This window comes from Pleurodeles waltl, chromosome 4_1, assembly GCF_031143425.1.
Source record: "Pleurodeles waltl isolate 20211129_DDA chromosome 4_1, aPleWal1.hap1.20221129, whole genome shotgun sequence".
Lineage (NCBI taxonomy): Eukaryota > Metazoa > Chordata > Amphibia > Caudata > Salamandridae > Pleurodeles > Pleurodeles waltl.
The window spans coordinates 849214355-849235743 of NC_090442.1; positions in this window are offsets into that span (position 1 = coordinate 849214355).

Genomic DNA, 21389 nt, shown 5'->3' on the forward strand with positions numbered 1-21389 from the left:
ATCTCCACCCAAGAGCGGGGATGATTGGGCAGCGGAGCGCATGACAAACTTGATTCCTCAGGGAAATCGTGGTCACTCAGATCGCATCCATTTCTCTCAGTTACGTTAGTCTCACGTATACAAGGACAATCAGAGGCAGTATATGTTTCAATAAGATTTTAATGAAGCAACTGCATCTTAGATAATAAAGCATGTACTGCAATAACCAGGATGATGAAGCATGACAGGATTAAAGTTGTGACAAGGAGAGTATAGTATAAAAATAACACTACCATATTGGCACTAGAGTCATTAAAATAATTCCTACGTAGGCTGTATTAGAGCACAGCATGTTAAGCGCTAGTTCTGCCCTTCAGGTTACCCTGGGAAGACATCATCCCTCATACCTGAGCAAAAGGCCTGTAGCCTACAGAAGCAGCTGTAGTGAAGCATTCAGCAATCAGCATACAGCCGTGGTCATCTGGCTGGAATCTACCTCTCTCGTGTAATGGACAGAGAAGTGTTTTTATAATAAAACAGCTGGTGTTCTGAGAAAATGTCCCTACGTAAGGATGTGTATGTTTCTATGAACACTAGAGACAAAGGCCCATATTTATACTTTTTGACGCTAAACTGCGCTAACGCAGTTTAGCGTCAAAAAATTTAGCGCAGTCTAACGCCATTCTGAAGCGCCATGCGGGCGCCGTATTTATGGAATGGCGTTAGCCGGCGCAAGCAGACCGGCGCTGCCTGGTGTGCGTGGAAAAAAACCACGTAGACCAGGCAGCGCCGGCGTAGGGGGAAAATGGCGCTAGGGCGTCTTAAAATGGCGCAAGTCGGGTTGACGCTAAAAAATCGTCTTAACCCGATTTGCGCCATTTTTTCGACGCCCAGACGCCATTTAAATGACTCCTGTCTTAGTAAAGACAGGAGTCATGCCCCCTTGCCCAATGGCCATGCCCAGGGGACTTATGTCCCCTGGGCATGGTCATTGGGCATAGTGGCATGTAGGGGGGCACAAATAAGGCCCCCCTATGCCACCCAAAAAAATTGAAAAATATAAAAAATTATACTTACGTGAACTTACCTGAATGTCCCTGGGGTGGGTCCCTCCATCCTTGGGTGTCCTCCTGGGGTGGGCAGGGGTGGCAGGGGGGGTCCCTGGGGGCAGGGGAGGGCACCTGTGGGCTCATTTTGAGCCCACAGGCCCCTTAACGCCTACCCTGACCCAGGCGTTAAAAAGTGGCGCAAATGCGGGGTTTTTTGACCCGCCACCTCCCGGGCGTGATTTTTGCCCGGGAGTATAAATACGACGCATTTGCGTCGCCGTCATTTTTTTAGACGGGAACGCCTTCCTTGCATCTCATTAACGCAAGGAAGGCGTTCACGCAAAAAAATGACGCTATTTGCCAATACTTTGGCGCTAGACGCGTCTAACGCCAAAGTATAAATATGGCGTTAGTTTTGCGCCGAATTTGCGTCGAAAAAAACGACGCTAATTCGGCGCAAACGGAGTATAAATACGGGCCAAAGCGTTACCACATTTACTGGCAACCAAACTTATTGCAGCCTTGAGAACAGCACAGAGTGAAAGAAATGTCATGTTTAAGAACGCGGTGCTGACCTAGGCAAAGAACAGATAGAGAGAAATAAAACAAGAGCGCAAATGTGACTATTGTTGAAATAATAAACAAAGCTGAATAAAATACATCTAGAGTAAAGTGCGCAGCGGCAGGCCTGGTTTGCTAAAATAACGTATATGGAGCTTTAACTAAAATGGCTACACAACACCCTCCCCTTGCCGGTTCAAAGGTGGTTCAAAGCCTAATTATATATAAAAGCTACTAAAATTCAACCTAAGATATATTTGTAAGAATGTCAATAATGACAAGTTAAAAAGACACTTAAGCATGTATAAAAAGGACAATTTAAAAATGTTAACTGTGGCGTAAAAAAAGGCTGAATTTCAAGAGTCAAAGTCATTTTAGAAGTTGCCAATCGAATCCGGGATAATTCAAGACAGGAAATCTTCCACTTCGGCAGATGGTAGAGTAGGAAGTTCATCGCCAAGGAAAACCAAGGAGCATTCGTGTTCCAAAGCCTGAGCTCCAGCCAAGGCATCAGCATTCCGTGGTGTGCCCAACAATGAGTTTAGAGCTACATCCTCCACGAAGGGCAACTCATAAGCAGCTTCCCATAGCAAACACACCCTCAACCTGCATGTCTGGTAATGAGCCCTCAGAGAGAACATCAACAGATCAGAATCCAATGAAAGCAAGCGCTGCGTAGAAAGACAAACTTTCAGTGCATGTTAGAACGAGCACCAGAGGCACCACAACAGGGCTGCACACAATGCAAAACCGGTCTGAATGAAAGAGAGCAGTCACACACCAATTGCTCCAGGAGTGTCGCTCCAAAGTACTGCATCATGCGTTCACGACACAGCTGCGCTGGTGGGACCGCTTTCAGTCCTCCGTGTTGCAGTGGGACAGCCATTGCGCAGAGAAAGTAGCAATAGCAAGATGCCACCTATTATAGCCAAAGTTATCGGAAATCCCCCGAAAATACTGGAAAATATTGAGTAGATGGATGATGGTACTAAACCGAATATAGAGGAAAAGGTGTGAACGAAACCAGAACCAACAGCCTTAAAGAAATTTGCGATTCCAGTAGTACTGGATGCATTAAATATTCATCCCACAAGCTCACCAAAGTGACTTGGAAAGTTGGTACTTAAAAGGGACTGTATCTCTGCTGATGACCTTTCCACCTGAAGTGTGTAGGTCTTGCGTGCAGATATAAGTGCCACATGTGTTTGGAACAATAAAGCCTTGAGTCTGCTCATCTTGTCAAAATTCACATTTGAAGTAGTGATATGGGGCCAAATCTCACCTACTTTCCTCTGTCTTGTTGGAGGAAAAAGTACGTTTCCGCAGCATGTAACAATCTTACATACCGAAACAACATAAACTATTCCGGCTCGCATCCCACAACAGTTTTCACTATTGAGGAGAACATAGCTGCCATTTGAGAGCATCTGGAATGCAGGTCTAATCAAGGGGACTGGAACTCCCTTCGGATAACAAGCCAAGTTTGCTTCCGAAGGGTTACACGCCCCGTGCAAGGACAGCTGTTTACAAACCATCGAATGGTTGACAGAAGTCTCACATTCACTACTGCTAAGAAAGACCTCTTTCATGCCACCGAGACATTTGTTTGAGAAGGGCAGCTTCCACACCTAATGGATGTAACTATCTCCTAGCCTTTCGTATTTGCCCACTGGAATGTGTTTTAAGTAGGTCGTGAATTGAAGTGTTGAAATAGGCAGATTAATGACCCCGTGTATTAACCACTCAGCTGATGGTATTTCAGCCACAGTAAAATGCAACTTTTCGAACTTTTCAACATTTAACATGACATGAGTTGCTTCTTTCTTACCCATTAGTTGTTGTTGCCGCGTTAAATTAAACGTGGAAAATATGTCCCTTGCACTAACGTGTTGCCAGGGAACGCGACCTGCTTTCAATGTTTGAAGTGTCCAACCCAACTGCATAATGGACCTTAGTTGACTCTGCCCATGGTGTAAAGAAGACATACCACTTTGTATTATGTCTATTGCAGAAGAAATTATATTGTTTAGAGTGTATATCCGGTTGGACAGGGTATTAATCCCATTACCTACAGCAGCTAATTCCTTCTGGAAGTTTTCCTGATCTATTTGCCTTAACCGGGCAGCAGCTTCTTATTGGGAAAGTGTCCAAATTTCATTATATACTGCGTATAAGAAGCACTTTCTGCGTTGTTTTCTGGGGCCTAACAGGAAGCCCTGTAAATCAGTGTTGTTACACAGGAGACTGAGGTGTTCTCTAACAGCATCTAGTGAGGAACTCTTCATCCATTGTTGGCATCATTTCCCTACATTGTATGTTGTTACTATACCCGCATGTTTGGATGACACATAGTGAGGGTCCGGCCTACTAGTTCTAAAACCCCCGTGGAGTTTATAAAACGTTTATGACATCCATTGGTATCTATTGGCCACAATAACCACCCACCAGGTCGTGACAGTGAAGAATTAAGGGGCATATTTATACTCTGTTTGCGCCGAATGTGCGTCAAAAAATTTGACGCACTTTCAGCGCAAACGTTGCCCCATATTTAAACCCTGACGCCCGATCCGGCGCACCAGGAAAATGGCGCTATGTGCGCCAGTTTTTGGAAGCGGCACCCCGCCCTGCGTTAATGACATGCAGGGTAGGCGTTCCCGTCCAAAAACAGACGCACATAGCGGTGCGTGGTATTTATGCTTCAGGGCAAAAATCACTTCCACGCGGCAGGCGGCGCAAAAAAATGGCGCAAAGCACGAATATCGTGAAATTTTAACGCCTGGGTCAGGGCAGGCGTTAAAATGGGGCAAACACACCTGTACTTAATCAGAACACACAGAACAAACAACAGAGCAGCAGAGCAGCAACAGGGAGACATGGAGGTGATTTTTCTTCAGCGTGCACGTAGACGCAGAGCCCTGCAGTAACAACAGCAGCCACAACAACAACAGCAGGGACCACAAAGACAGCGCAGAAGGCAGGAGAGGATATTCCGCCCAAGAACAACCCTGCATTGCCTCAGGGAACGAGACATCATCCAGAGGTACCGGTTGAACTGGCAGGCCATTCAGCAGCTGCTGACAAATATTGAACAGCAATTGGCCCCCACTTTAGTGACTCCACGCACTATCCCAACAGAAACAAAGCTGCTTGCCGTACTTCACATGCTGGCAAGTGGCTCCTTTCAGACAACTGGTGCCCTGGTTGGGGGAATCTCACAACCATCTTTCTCCGCATTCCTGCCTAAAGTACTGGATGCCATCATTGGACTGACACCCGCCACATCTGCTTCCCTAACACAGTGCAGAAGCAGCAGGAAACTAAACAGGGGTTCTACGCCATCAGTGGCTTTCCGCACGTCCTTGGTGCAATCGACTGCACACACGTACGCCTTGTGCCACCTGCTGCGAGTGAACACCTCTACCGCAACAGGAAGCACACACATTCCATCAACGTGCAGGCCATAGTCGATCACCAAGGACTGATCAGCAACATTGTGGCTAAATATCCTGGGAGTGTACGTGACGCATTCATCTTCCGTCACAGCACCATCAACCAACACTTCCAGGATGGACGGTATGGCAATGGACTACTTGTTGGTAAGGACAAAAATCTACTTATATACTCACTGCACAGAAACCCTCTAGGATAAACAACCCATACACCACAATAGCAACACCTAGACAGGAACACACTGAGGTACTCACATCACTAGCCATGTTTCACAAGTCACCATTGAACCTCTCACACATTGGAATTTACTCTATAGCTTAGTGTGAAGACATTCATGACTGTGGTTGCCTAAATGTCACCTTGCAAATTGGAAGTCTCACAATAACCTGTACACTAATACAATGCATAACTTTTAAGGGATGGGATGGCCTGGGTATGTTCAATTGAACGTTTCTAATACACTTTCATGTTTCAACTCTGCATGGAACTATCATCACACCCCCAGTGAGGACACACGGACACCTGTGTCACAAGTCACAATGCAAGGGAGGGCACACTGTACTTGAGAAACCGATACATCCTGCTGACAAACAGTTAGCCAACAAACACTTGCTCAGCCAAGGAAAAAAAACAATGCCAAAGTTTCCACCAACAACCATAGGTTGTCACATTAGTACACAAAATAGTCACAGACAACACAACACAACTACTTCCATCAAAGATACGTACAACAGTGCCTCCTACATCTAATTGATACCATTCTGTGTTTCTCTTTCAGCTGATCAGGGGTATGGCATCCAGCCTTGGATAATGACACCATATGGGAACCCAAATACTGCTGCTGAGCGGGCATACAATGACGCCCACAAGAGGACACGCAGCATTGTGGAGCGGACCTTTGGGATCCTAAAGTCAAGGTTCCGCTGCCTTGACATCACTGGCGGAAGCCTACTATACTCCCCAGAGATGGTCTGTAAGATCATACTCACTTGTGCCATATTACACAATATTTGTGTAAAAAGGAACATTCCCCTCCTTGAACCGGACCCAGACATGCCTGAGGATGATGATGAGGAGGATGCTGGCCTGCAACAGGAGGGGGAACAACCTAACACGGCAGCAGTAGTGCGTAGGCGCCAACAGCTTGTGAACAATTTTTTTACTTAAGTTATTATAATCACTTGTATTCCACACTTGTAAATAAACACAGATAACAAACACCACATCATGCTTTGGCCTATTCATTTCTGACCACCTTTAGTTTGAAATAGCTGAAGATGAATGTCGTCTCATTGATCAAGAATGCCATTAAAATTCATCACACCAAAAATAAACATCACAACTGTATGCACAGAGGGTAGGATGTGACATGATACATTACCATACACAGAGCCCAACAAGAGTACAAATGTGACAATTACACATGCCGGATCCAAACAACTGAAACAGTCTCTCATCCAGCCCAAAATTGGAGATCATTTGAAAGTCACATTACACGTGTTCAGAGACTGGGTGGGACCATCCATGTGTACGTGACCATGTCATCAATGGCTACTCTCAAGTGTGTGATATGAGCAATACACAATAGCTACAACATCAGCTGCCACTAACTCAGGAGGAGACCTTGAAGTTACAGTGACAACATACACCCAGACAGGTGATAGTGGATCCACATTCCCACACACATGTACACATATGTCATACAATCAATCTAATATTTGAAAGTAGACCATCACAGTTGTGTCCCAGTCTGAACCTAGCAGGAAGATAGTAACATGACACTAAACCAGTTTATGCAGAAAGGGACACAGACAACCAAAATATTCTTCTCATTATCACATCGGGAACGCTGAGAGTCTTGCAAACATAGTCATAGGAAAATGGTATGCAAGTTTGCTCCAATTCATCATTACTGCAAACGTCAAATGGGCTAATGAGATCAATGAATGGTCAACAGTCATTCATACCATATGGCCTTACATTAGCCCGCTGCTGCAGGTTTGCCATGATATAATAAATATACTCCATGGATACAGTAGCTATTCTGGATGGTCAAATCCTAGGGTGCTGGGGGCCTAAGTCCACCTCTACCGCCCCCAAAACATACAAGAATCATGTACTTGTGAACCAAACTCATGCATAAGGCACATGTGTGGCCTCCATGTCACAAGTCCAACACAAATCTGAAACACAAAATCATAATGGGACATGCTCAGCCCCATAAAAACTGAAAGTGACTCTCCCACTCCCTGTTAGGACTACAGATAAAAGCATCACCATCATAAATGTGGACACATTTTGGAGACGGAATACATAATGGTATCCCATCCATCATTTCAAAATAGCCATCAGCAATTACACCAAATATGTCGTCAAATATGGTCAATACATTAGTTAACGTATCCCAAACATTACAGTGTGAATGCCTTCTATACATAAAACAACGGACATGTGTCATATACAAACACATATGTGTATCACATCGCACCGTTTGACCATGACAAATCCCCTTTCCAAAGCTAAAAACATGAAGACATAAGGAAAAATTTGCTCCATATTCTACGCATACAGCATGGCCGTCATAATTTGTTCACGTACATGTGTGCACACAATGCAGAGTCAAATACAAATGTATCCAAAAGTGTCTTAATATTTCGCCTTCAAAGTATAATTTACATCCACAATATTTTTGACTCTGCATCATGTGCACTACTGTACGTGTAAAAAAAATGACGCCCATGCTGTATGCGTGGTAAAATTGACGCTACATGGACAATATGTTGGTCATCTCATGTACATTATAAAATATTAATATTCATATCATATTTTTTCACTCCGCATCATGTGCACTATTGTACGTGTAAAAAAAAATGACGCCCATGCTGTATGCGTGGTAAAATGGACGCTACATGGACAATATGTTGGTCATCTCATGTACATTATAAAATATTAATATTCTTATCATATTTTTTCACTCCGCATCATGTGCACTACTGTACGTGTAAAAAAAATGACGCCCATGCTGTATGCGTGGTAAAATTGACGCTACATGGACAATATGTTGGTCATCTCATGTACATTATAAAATATTAATAATCATCTCATATTTTTTCACTCCGCATCATGTGCACTGTAATGCGTCAAAAAAAAATGGCGCACAACTGTGTATGCGTGAAAATATGACGCAAAACGGGAAAATAAAAACAGCGGCCATTTTCTGCAGGAAGTGATGTAATAGGATATCCTGTTTACAAAATATGTACTGGGAGTTAACTTTCACTTTCACTTTGCAGTCTCAGATTTATCTAGACTGTGTGGTTGTGTGAAAGGTGTTGTCCTGTGTTTTACTGCTTTTGTGTCCTGTGTGCCTTGTATTTTGTCTTAGTGTCAATCTATTATTGTTGTATAACATTGTCTCAGTCTGTTTAGTGTTATTTTGTCTATACCTGTGATCGTTTGTATTGTCAGTGGGAGTCTGTTGTGGGTAGCATAGTTTGGGGGGTTAGTTGGGCTATTTTTCTCCTTCTTCTTTCACACCTCTACCTTTCCCCATTTCCCACTTTTACTTTCATATTTATTTTGTCCAGCATTAGTCCTCTCAATATGTCAGGTAGGCCTCGCCTGTCCAGGATGGGTGAAGACGAATTGGGGGGGTTCCTATGGCTAGTAAGCCATTTCCTCCCACTAATGCTGGAAGCTGGGGGCCGTGTGATACAGGGGTATCACACGGAGGCGAGGAAAATCCGGTGGGAGAAGGTGCGCCATCACCTGGTCCGGGTCTACGGGAGTCTGAGAAATGTACACCAACTCAAGCACCGCTGGGCAGATCTGGTCACCAGGGAACAGGACCTGCTGGACCACTTGGGACTCCGGATTGGTGGCCATGTTGGTGAGTAAAAATCTATTAAATGGGAATGATAGAAATCTGTGTGTGAACATGTGATGATTGTTAGCCAATCTGCAAAATAAGTAGCTGACTGTGTGTAATGCTAGGGAAACCTAGGCCCATGGTTGTACACATAAATCCCCATATTTTGCAACACATGTACACGCAATAACAGCATTAAAATCCAACATCTATTTGTATTTTGCTAAGTCGCCCCCTCTCGGCGTCACAAAATGTTGCAAATGCTGCGCTACCAAGGTATACATATGTGTCCTAATGTGTATTTGTTGCAGAATGTGTATGAAGACCTATGCTACCAGTCCGATGGCTCATTTTTGCAACACATACCAGATGCCTGTAGCTGCATGTAATGTAGTGTTGCATTTGTGTCAGAAAAGCAACACGTGAACTGCTCTATTTGTACTCCACTGGTCATAATGGCCAGTGAGTACGTCATGTAGAAACAACATACCTACATATGCAGACGCCATAGCTAGACAGAAAATTGGAAACACATGATGATGCTATACATGTGTGTTGCCTTCACGTCACATGAAGTTAGTCATGTTGTTCACACATATGTCACATGTGTGTCTGGTTGCTGTGTGTTGAACCTGTCCACATAGCCTGTTTGATTGTGAGTGGTCATGCAGTCCTCATGGAACCAGTTTTGGAATGTCTCTCTGGGATGCACATGCTGAGATGTATGGTTAACATTATTGTTGGGGCATACTAATGGAGGATTAACTTGGACGACACATGACTGTCCTGGCCACTGCATGAGTGTAGTAGGGTGTGACACTGGAGCAGGAGACTCATCCAAAGATAATGTTGAATACAAAGTCATCCATGCAGGATGAGCATGTGTGAAAGTCTATCATTACCATGTCATATTCACACAGTGTCATTGTAACAGAAATTATTTGTCCGTTCACCCAGTCTGAGTATAATCTTTGTTTCATGCTTTACAGGTGGACCAGCCCCGTACACCGTGGGAGAGGTGGCCCATTTTGACGACCCCGATACCTACAGTGAGTGTCGCCTGAGTGCTATTTACATTGTTTGGTAATGAAGCATGATGGATTACTGTGTGTTCAAGAGAATTCATGATTTGATGTGCTGGCCGTTCATTGGCTTTGTTGTTTTAGTGTGATATCAAATTTGAATAATGTTTCGGTAAAGCAATACCTAGTCATCTCTCAGATTGAGGGGTTGTAGCCCATTCAATTAGGGCGGCAATTGGGAATGGTATGACTCATTTGGAATACACTGGTCAATGTTAGACTTGGTCAGGGACTTGCCATCAACTGAGTCTGCATATCAGACTGACAGTCTCCCAGATAGCTTAGGCACATGGCTTTGATGACAAGTGTTTCTTCCTAGTTGAGGATGGACTGTGTACACTGTAGGTCGGATCTTCCGGGGCCATGTACTTCCACAAGGTGAACTCGAAGTGTATGTGACTTGAGTGCAATGCCCTAGGTGTTCAGTTGAATCATGTGAATGGGTGTTCTACCTCCTCTGTGTGTGTTGTTAAACATGCCTCACTAATAGTATGTTATGTTGGGCTAAGTCATATCATTTTGACATGTGTGGACCTGGGATGTGACAAGGTTGGGCTGACTACAACGTGTTGCTAGCCCTTCATAGGTGTTGTGTGTGAAGGCACATACTTGTTGAACTTTCTGTACACTCCTGGGTGTGCATTGAACATGGGATTGTTGGTTGTTCTTCCCACACCACCCACAAAGACTGGGATGTTACTGTGAAACAGGGTACCTAGGACTGTAGCAACCAGTATGTTACACGTACTTAACACCTTTTGTGACTTGAGTTAGTACCTAGGGCCAGAGTGAGAAAAATGTCTACACGTTGCAAATGGCATCAATATATGTTTGTGATTTGCAAACGTCTGTTTCCTATTCCAAAATGTATTTGGTGGTCATGTACATATTAGGAAAATGCTTTTCAAAATGGAAATGATAAAGGGGTTTACCAGACCTACTTGCAAATCACAGTGGTAGGCAATCCCATTTGCAACCGAGTACGTGGTTGCAAAGTGAGTAGCTGTTATCATCCACTTGAAGTGGATGGTAACCAACTTGCTGACTGGAAGGGGTCCTCATTGTAAACCTTCACCTTTGTGAGTGGACCAAAATAATCCTGCACAAAACAGCCAGTGGTCTAAGGGACCAATAATTACCTTGAAAATTTCCAAGTTGAATTGTTGTGTTTTTAAACTAATTGCAGCTCATTTTCCTTTCAGGTAAACGGCCTACACTTGGGGAAAAATTACTTGCTTCATTTAAAAGCAGTCACGTCTATGGATTTCTGCTGGTCCCAGCAGGCCTCCATCCCCGTGAGTGCCCATAGTCGCTACGGTGGGGCAACTTGGAACCCACATCATTGATGTTCATGAGGTGGGTTTTCGGGACCCCATAGCGACTCGCAGACGGTGTCAGAGACACCTTTCTGCTTTGCATAATTGCTAGTTGTTATTTCAAGAGTCCTACATCTGACCCCTAGTGTGGACATATGATTCTGGGCCAGGGGTTCAATCTTAGCACACAACTAATTCCAAATGCCATTGAGTGAGGAGTGTGATTGTTATCACATAGAATGACATATGTAGTGAAGTCAGTATGCGGAAGAGCTGGTGCCATAATGTCTCATGCCTTAGGTATGATTTGGTTGAGTAGTTTAGGGTGATGTCATCCATCATGTAGAGACATGTATATGCTAGGTGTGATATGCCCTTAGGTATGCAGGATTCACATGTACTTCATCTGAGCCTTTCCGTGAACTATGTTGTAACAATTGCTGCCAAAAATACATTTCTAGTAATGGACAAATGACCCATGGTGGTATTCAACCCACTGTAAATTCAATGCTCAATATTTCCCTTTTCTCTTCACAGCTGCAAACCTGAGTGCCGCAGAGCGCAACCATTTCGAGCGCCGTGCAATGAGGTACAGGCACATCCTGCAGGTGCAGTGTGGGTATCGGAGGATGGCCCGCAGATATAATTCGGATCGGGCCTCCGGGGCGTGGTATGCCACACCACAGGCTCCCCCAATGGTGCCACCAACAACCACCGCCACTACATCCACCAGGTCTGCCCAAGGGGACACAGCAACGGACCAGGCATCTTCATCCAGACCTGGACCCAGCCGTGTGTTGGGAGCAGGGCTGTCCCGTGGCCACTCCACTCCAGCAACAACCTCCACCTCCACCGGCACCCAGACCAGCACTGACCCTCCTATTGACCCTGCAGCCTTCCAGGCATTGTCCAGAAAATTGGACAGGTTGATCCGCAAGGTTGACAACCTTGCGGAGGACATGAATGAGGTGAAGAAGAAGGTTCGCTCCATCCGGCGCACACTACGGAGGGCAAATCTGTAGTCATTTTGCCCTCCTGAACTTTTACCCCTCCCCTCTCACCTCTTTCCTTTTTCATACTGTTAGTTGGGTTTGGGGGGTTAGTTATAGGATAAGTATAGGAAATTAGCTTAGTTAGTGTTAGGTAAGAGGGTGGGGGGTCCTTATTCTTTCTATCTAATATTTTTGTGTGGGTGGGGGGCAATGTTGGGATTCCTGTTTAATAAAAAAAAAAAAAAAAAAAATATATATATATGTGTTTGTTTAGGATAGTATAGTATGGCCCATATTTATACTTTTTTAGCGATGCAATTGCTCCGCTTTTTGACACAAAAACGGCGCAAACTTACAAAATACAATTGTATTTTGTAAGTTTGCACCACTTTTGCGTCAAAAAGCGGTGCAAATACGGCGCTAAAAAAGTATAAATATGGGCATATGTGTGTAGGTTAGTAAGTGTTGTCCTGCATGTGTCTTGTCTCTTAATGGTGGGTGGGGGGTTGATGTTTAGATCGTTTCGTTACATGTGTAGAGTAAGTTTAGCTTAGGTTAGTTAGGGACAGTTGTGGGTTAGTAGTAGTCAGGTTAGATTAGTGTAGGTTTACCTTTCCCTTAGTTGCCTCTTTTATTACTACTTAGAAATAAAAATGTTGTTAACCCTTTACCTGATGCGTTAGTTGCTACCTTTTCATAGCCTTGACATCAGTGTAGCAGAAAGTTTTAGTATGACATTTGTATTCCATGCTCGCTATCCCCAGGCTAATGAGGTTTAACATGCCAGCTACCCGTGTGCTAACTTGGTAAGTATCCACCATGTGGGAGAGCCAACATTGGTAGTGTGCATTGATCATCAAGGTTTGGGGTTGGTATGTATCCTAGAATAGCTGTAGATGGTGCATCATTCTGTCCAACACAGCATGATTGTGTGTGCTTAGTCCCTTCATCAGTTATTTTCCTCCGTATAGTAAAGCTATGATGCAATCCTGGCCACTGCACAGATGTTTCAGTATACATGAAATCAGGACAGTAGTATAGAGAATCGACATGGTTGCCACACAGCCACTTTGGAGTTGTCTACTGCACAGTTGAAGTGTGAAATGACACAGAGACACAATAGGTGTGCAAGTGATATTTATTTGTAGGTGGTGTAATGCAAAATGTCCATTCACAATGTTAGCTGAGTCCGTTCTGGTGCATTCTTACATGGTGATCCTACAGACGGGGTGTGGATGATGCTCCTGACATGCTGGGGTGAGGTCACAGACGGTGCAGAGGAACATGAATTGTCAAATGGTAGGAGAGAAACATTCACTGCCAATGGGGACAAGTCATACAGTGGATTGCCGAACAGTCATTGAGGGTAGTTGTAGTGAGACTGGCATGTGTCAAAACGTAGGACCTTTGTCAGAGTAGGCCATGGTGCAGGGACTAGGGCTTCCGGGTACTCTTGCGTGTGAATGTTATCTGTTCCATGTCTTCTTCTTCTGATGTGTGTGTTGCATGGTGTATCCTTGTTGTTGTTGGTTGTGAAGGGGCAACACACACCTCAGTGTTAGAAGACATGGAGGCAGACATCCCGGGGGCTGATCCCTGTCGAGTAATGAAGGGCAGTACTGCAGCAAGGAGGGCCTGCTGGTTTTTCAGAATGGCAGCCACATCCCGATGGTAGGCAGCCAGGTCGGCCCTGAGGGGTTCTATGTTGCATTCGTGCACACGTTGACTGGCTTGCAGTTGGAGTTGTTGTGTCAACTGGATGACAGCTGTGCAGATTTCCTTATGTGTTTTTAAAAGTTCCTCCAAGAGCGATGTTCTGGCTTGCATTGCAGCTGCCTGATCAGCAGTTGACAACATGCACGAACGCACCCCCTCAAGGCTGGCTGCCATAGTTTGCATCCCCACCCGCACCTCCTTGGCCAGCTCCCGCTGGACCCCAACGACAGTTCTTTCGAAGCTGGTGCCAGTGTCGTCAGAGTCCTCAGCTGTGTTGGAGCTGGCAGGTCTTACAATTGGGGTGGCGGGTGGTTCTACTGTGGTGGCTGCTTCTTCTGTGCTCCTCCTTGTGACTGAAGGTGGGGTTTGGAGGCTTGCAAGGACCATGTCAAGGGTCTCTTGTGGGAGGTTGATGGTCTCGTCATCCATGTCATCAGGGAACTCATGGACAGGCATATCGGCAGGAGATCCGCGTTCCTCTGCAATGAAACAGGGTACAATTAGTGTGTCTGTGTTGTGACAATTTTGCTTTAAGATACAAGCCTTTGGATGCCTTAACTTTGTACTCTGTGTTTGTCTTGGTATCTGCTGTCCGTCATAGGCCATTGTTGTAGGCCTATGGCCCACCTGTGTGTCACATGTATGCTATGGATCTTTCAGACATGTCTGCCAGGTCGCCTCTAGGTGTTGCTTTGTAATTATTTTGAAATAGGCGTTTTTTGGTCCTACTCCTCCCTCGGTGTTTCACTATTGTTATGGAGGGACATTTTGTTGGGTGGGCTCTCATTATCCTACATGTGATTCTTGGCTTTCTAGGAAGCAGGATAGCTAATGGTGTGGGGGACTAAGTTTGACCCACTTGTATATAACTCTGTCACCCAGATATTCAATTTAGCTCAGACTAACTAGCAGTGCCTCTGGTCTCCCACATCAAAGGAATGTTTAGACATCCGAGCGCATGACATCTTTGGAACTTCTCAGGGAAGTGGTCACTCAGGTCCTACACATTTCTATCTTTTCCGGTATGTTCCCATACACAAATGACAAAGACAGTATTTGTTTGATATGAAGTTTCATTGTACAATTGACTTGTAGGAATTTAGGTGTGAGCCCCAATAACCCAAACAATACACACTGTTAGAATTGAAATAGTCCGCAGGAGACTAATACATTAGTACACAACTATCATGGTGCCTAACAGTCTCTACTCTCCCTCTGCTTGTTCTATGTATAGCACAGCATGTTAAGTTTGGAGCTTGCCTGTCTGAATCACAGGGGAGACATCATCCCTCATATCAGAGGAATGGGCTGGGATCTGGTTGTGCATCAGCAGCAAGGCAGGCAGCATCTAGTTGTGAATTTATGTTTGGAAACTCCCCCATGCGTGTCTTGGGACGAGGAAGTGAATTTAAAAGACATATGTCCTGGTGATGACAAGGTTTCCCTACGCAGGAATGCCAGACCTTCCACCCTACCACATCTATCAGCAACGTACCAGACGGTATCCTTGACTGGGGCACAGAGTGAATATGTTCTGGCAAACTCCAGTGCAGAAGTAGGCAAAACAGGGTGATTTGACTAATTAACAACACCCTAGGACTGACTATTTGCTACATTAACTGATAGGAAGGGCAATGAGAATCATTTAGTGCAAAGTGCTCTGAGGCTCTTAGATGTGAGCAAATGAGTATTAGTACATTCAGGGTAAGATGCACAAAGGCCTCCAGCCTGAGGCTAATGCGCAAAGTATACGTTTCACTTGCCACACTACACTTTGACTGACTGTGGGTGTTGTGACTGCCCTGCCAGCACACTTGCCTCTCAGGCCCTGCCCCATACACTTTTTATTCACATTGCATGAACTGTACATGTTACGTGGCATTACCTATGCATGTCAATGTTAGGATGTGGTATGGATGTAAACATTGTTGATGTTTGTATATGATGGGGTATAATGTGTGTCTTACTGGATTGGCCTGTTTATCGTATGAATGTCCTATTTTTTTGTAAGACTGTGCAGATGTGTTTCAGTGACCAGTTGCCTGTGTCCCCTCCTCAATGTTGTTGTCTGAGCAGTATGACATTAGTGATGTAGCCTTGTTAGCCAGGCACGTGAGGGACCCTGACGTATGCAGCATGGGTGTGTCGTTAGTGCTGTGTGGCTCCTATTGCTGTTTACTTAGGGTTATGTATTTGTCAGTTATGGACATTCGGCATTTGAGTGTACTGGTACCTTTGTCTTATTTCTAGGAGTAATTGCAGATGTCATCCTCACCCCCTATTTTAGGTATGTATGTTCCAGGGTGGGGTTCCTGCCATTTGGTGCTATAGCTGCACAGAGATGAGAGGTGTTATTGTCAACCGTGGTGGCAGTTAAGTTGCAGTTGTTGTATTTGCTACAGCATTACATGTAGGGACCTAGTTGATGGGGAATAGATTTTGCAAGACAAGTGCCTGGATGTGGATTTGAGGTAGTGTCCTTCCCACCTGTCACTGCTTTCCCTTAGCTCTCTTGTTGTAATTACAGGATGTCCCAGTGGGACTGTTGTGGTTGCTGTATTTTGTCGTGCCCCAGCTTCGGTCAGTACTGGGCATGCCCACCTGCCGTGCCCCTTTCCCCATGCCACTTCATATATGTGCTGACTTACATGCATTGTGTAGTAGGTATCCCCCCCTGCTTACAATCCTCATTATTGCATTTGAATTCCCCATGCGACTTACCCTGCATGTGCGTTGTGTCGTGATAGTCTGCGCTGTCCAGTCCTTGAATCCCTGTGACGATCTCCTCCGGGATGACGGCTGCGACCATCTCCTCCATGTGGTCCAGGGCCTCCTGTTGTGCTGGATTCCCCCCTCCAGTCTGCATTGCTGCCTTCCTGTTCCTGGCCATTTTCTCTTTGGTCCTACGTTTGCAGTCATGCCAGCGTTTCTTACACTCTGTGACTGTCCGGCGTTCTTCAGCCACACTGTTAATCTTGTCCACAATTTGTTTCCAGATGGCCTCTCTCCTACTGAGTGGCAATTTTGAGGAGATGAAAAGTTGGTGCTGGTGTTCCGTCACCTCTTTCACCAGGATTTCCTGCTCCTCTGCACTGAAGCAACACTTTCTTTTTTTTTTTAAATGTCCTGGGTCCTGTATGCTTCCTCCTGGCTGGTTCCTGGTCTGCTCTCATCCTCCTGGGGTCTGTTGGAGCATCTAGGATCCATTTTGGGTCTCCTCTCCTGAAAGGGCAGTTTTCACGATTGGGCTGTCGTAAATTGACCCACAGTGATGTGCGTCGCATTTACGTTGGTTTCCTTTACGACAGACCGACGCTGTGTGCATCACGAAATAATGACTCCCACCTGTTGGTTGCACCGCCGTACGTCAAAGTATAAATTTGACGCCCGCATGGCGCTTCCAAATGGCGTTAGACGGCGCAATTATTTTTGACGCAAAACTGCATTGCCGCAGTTTTGCGTCAAAAAGTATAAATATGGCCCTAAATGTGCCATTCTGGACCGATCCTTCGAGCTGATCTTCAGTTACATTTATATACTTTTGCCATTTGTGAAATTTTGCCGGGGCAGGAAGACTGGGCACATTCAAATCCTTAATTTTTGCTAAGCCTAAGCAACTTGTTTGTTGTAGTTTCATTTAAAAATATCATTTGAACAGGTATCAGGCATGCTCTAACTAAAGCTTCCTTCCCCCTTACTTGACAATTTCTTGTTCTCCATGCACTTTTTAAGTCAATCGACTTCAGCCAATATTCACAGCCTTCTATAGCCAACCGGGAAACAAAGTAATCCGAATAAATTAATTTTGTATCTGTCAATAATATATGTACATTTTCCATTGATGGCAATTTAAAATAATATGACTCAGCATTTTTAACATTGTGCCCAGAGAAATATGCAAACATTTCAGAATATGTTTTAGAATTCCCTTGTGGTGGAGTTGGACAAAGTTCCCTAATATAGTCAAGGAAAGCCACAGATAGTTCAATGGGAAAATAAAGTAATTTGTTTTAAGTCAGTTTATCAGCTTATGTGTTTTTGGTAGTTCAAATGTAGAAGAGGCAAATGAGTCCAAGAAAGTGTCGTTGATGTCGGCGAAGTATCCAGAAGCAGTTTATGCAAAAGATAGACCCGTATTTGTGGGAGGAGAACTGGTAGGGGTCTCCTGCGGTGGTTCATAGTAAATGATGCCATCCGTCTGTGTTGAAGTTGTATCAAATCGATCAATAATTTCTGTATTGTTTGTTGTAAAAGATGTTAGTAGATCTAATGCAAGATCATTTTCCACCCTCCCCAAGCTCAGAGAGGTGTTAGCGTTGCTGCTCAAAACGTTTAGAGGGACGTCATGACAAGTAGTGAGAGGGATTTGGGAACTACTGGCTGCTCCTCTTGGTCTGCTGTGCAGGATCGGCCACATGGTGTAACTTGACATTGTCGATAGATGCTTCCAGTCTCCATCCATCCAATAAATGACTGGGTAAGGTTTCATAAAAATAAATATTTTATAAAAATACATATTTGCAATTTTTTACAAACATTTATTGATGGGGAAACCACCAAACCTCTATTGCAGTGGTCAAGCTCGCTCACTACTGCAGTATGAGGGCTGATCTGACACAATTTGCCAGTGCTGCTCTTGGTTACTTGTCCGGACCTAATTAGACTTCTAAAGAAATGCCCAGTGAACCTTGAGGTATAAAAGAAAATCTCATCCTACAGTGTAGAGACCATTACCTTTGTCGTGTGTGTCTGATACATACATTAATACACACATATAATACAGTGATCAGTTGAATTTCACCTTAAGAATGACATGGACAAGATAAATATAGATTCATATTCTTATTAATTAGAATCTGGAAAAAACTGTTTAATTTTTTTTCCATTTTTGCAATTTAATTGCAGGTTTACATATTAAACCTTATAGTTACAACCTCTTTAATTTGCATTCTTATTTTTTAGTTTAATCTGTTCTTTTATTAATTCACATATGGCAAAAGTACTGTACTGTGGAGTTACAACGAACAAATACTTTCTAACAGCCAAAATGGTCATATAACCTTGGTGCACCTTCAAATGATATATTGTGGTCTCAAGATCCTGTGCTGTCAGCATATATCCTACTGGTAGTTGTGTGTCACGTTTATATGCAAGCTTGCTCTTTTACACTGAACAGGTGCCTCTTCGTTACCACTGGTAAACAGAAGCTCAAACATTCTGTAGAGTGGTAGATGACTGATGAATAAATAGGAAGGGAGTCCGCAGGGTGACCTTGGCCAACAGCGGACACCCACTTAATACTGAAGCCTTTCTGTAATCTTAGTAATCTTATTGCTAATGTGGCCAAGTTAAAAAAACACAGGGATGGTTGCATTGTTTTTTTTCAAAATCCTTGAATTTAGACTAAGTACTGCAGGAGGGGGCCAATGTGTTGTCACAACACATTTTACTCTTCATGGTGCCAAAATGTGATTCAACATATTTTGGGAACAGTCAGAGCTCAAGCTGACTATGCAGAAGATGCTTATTGTTAATTGTGCAAGACTTCAATATTGTTGTGGATACAACATCCAGGATCAGGATGAAGCACATCTCCTGATCCAAAAAACTAGATTATTTTCCTTATTTCTAAAACCGTGATGGCTGGGACACATACAATTGGATTACCTATTTTAGAGTAAGATTATGCACATATATTTCTTGATTATGATGCTTCAGGCTTTACAACGGTGCTTAACTTGTGGATCCTAAATCCATGCACTTATGAGCAGCGTGCCAGTGTAAATGATAAAAATGTTTGCTGTCAATTCTGTGTTTACAAGACACACTGAGTTGCAAGAAAACCCCAAAGATGTATCATGGTTGCCCACTGCAAACAGCTATACATTCCTGCAAGACCTCAAATTGTCAATTCTTCAAATAAATACAATAACAAGTGCATAAAGAGAGTGGGGTCTTGGACAGCCCCCCTCAGGCATTGACTTTTTTCTAGGCTATCTGTTTGGCATTGCTTGGATACACTGTCCGTCAGAGTTATGGGACTTCATCAATAGTTATATTGTCCATCTGAACTCCCATTCAGTTTTGGTGATGGGGCTTCAAGTAATGTTGTTTTAGACTACAAATACATCATGGCCTATAGCAGAGCCAATTTGTGATGTACCATTCATTTATTAAGCTGAAACTATGACAATGCAGTTGGTCAATTATGCCTTTTTCCTTAGGACGTGCATGCTGTTTGGATGCCCTAGTCTGCCATGAAGACACAGTGCTGTCACCAATAACTCTTGCACATTCATTTGCTTTACATTGCTGCCATGATTACATGTTGAATTTGAAGCTCTGTTTGTTCAGACAGTGAAGACGTACATGGACATTAACTTTTCTATGATGCAACAAACGTACTGCCCTTTGTCAGATGCATCTACCAATATCTAGCAATATTTTGCTAAGTTTGCCTTTTAGGTTCACCACTTCTTTTCAGAGCAGTCTTTTTTAAGGATCCACTTCTCTCTCCGAATGCAGCATGTTCAGCAAAAGGTGTCTCCTTCCGCCTTCCATACCACTGTTGCCTGAAATGTAGCTCCCTTATAATGTATTTTGCTAGGAAGTTAGGGGCAACAGTTGTCCAGATATTATTGAACATTTTTGCTAACAAAGAGGCACAACGTTATGACTTCGCCAAAATCATCTTGACTCAAGTGTAGTTGTTTCATTTTTTGTGCCATATACCCCCTCTGCCAAAACCAACTAAAGCAATTGTTTAGTGAAATTATGCAGGTGCTATATGAAACATTTCAACCTCAAGCTTAATAAAGCATCTAAATGCAAATCGAAACCAGTTTTTTTTTTTTTTAATAAACTTTTTCATTTTACCTCCCACCATTTCCTCAAGGAGAGTTTAATCAAACCATTCCCTGCAACTGTCTGTGGGAGAGAACGTGCCACTTGCCTACTGACTGGTGAAAATGTGTGCTGTGCTAGTGGGTTAGAATGAATGTCCAGATTAACAATTTTGGTTTCAACTCAGTAGTAGCTACGCTGAAACCCAGTGTTGTATTCTTTAGTGGAGATAAGGATAGCTCAAACAGTAAAAAAAACAAAAACACATTTAATATCCACACGCACAGATGCATTCCTTCCGTTCAGGGAGCCATGTTAATTAAACCTCTTGTGTGATCAGCTCCTCAGATCCATCTTTAGCAAATGATTAACAGCACTTTCTCATTTAGCACAGAGCTCCTCTCTTTGACGTCTCCTCCGACGACCCTTGTGCTCAGATCAGCGTGTTCTCTGCTCTCTTTACCAGCGCATCTCCTTGTTCCAGCCAGTAGTAAACAAGAAGACACAGTCAGTGCTCAAATGTCTTCTTAACA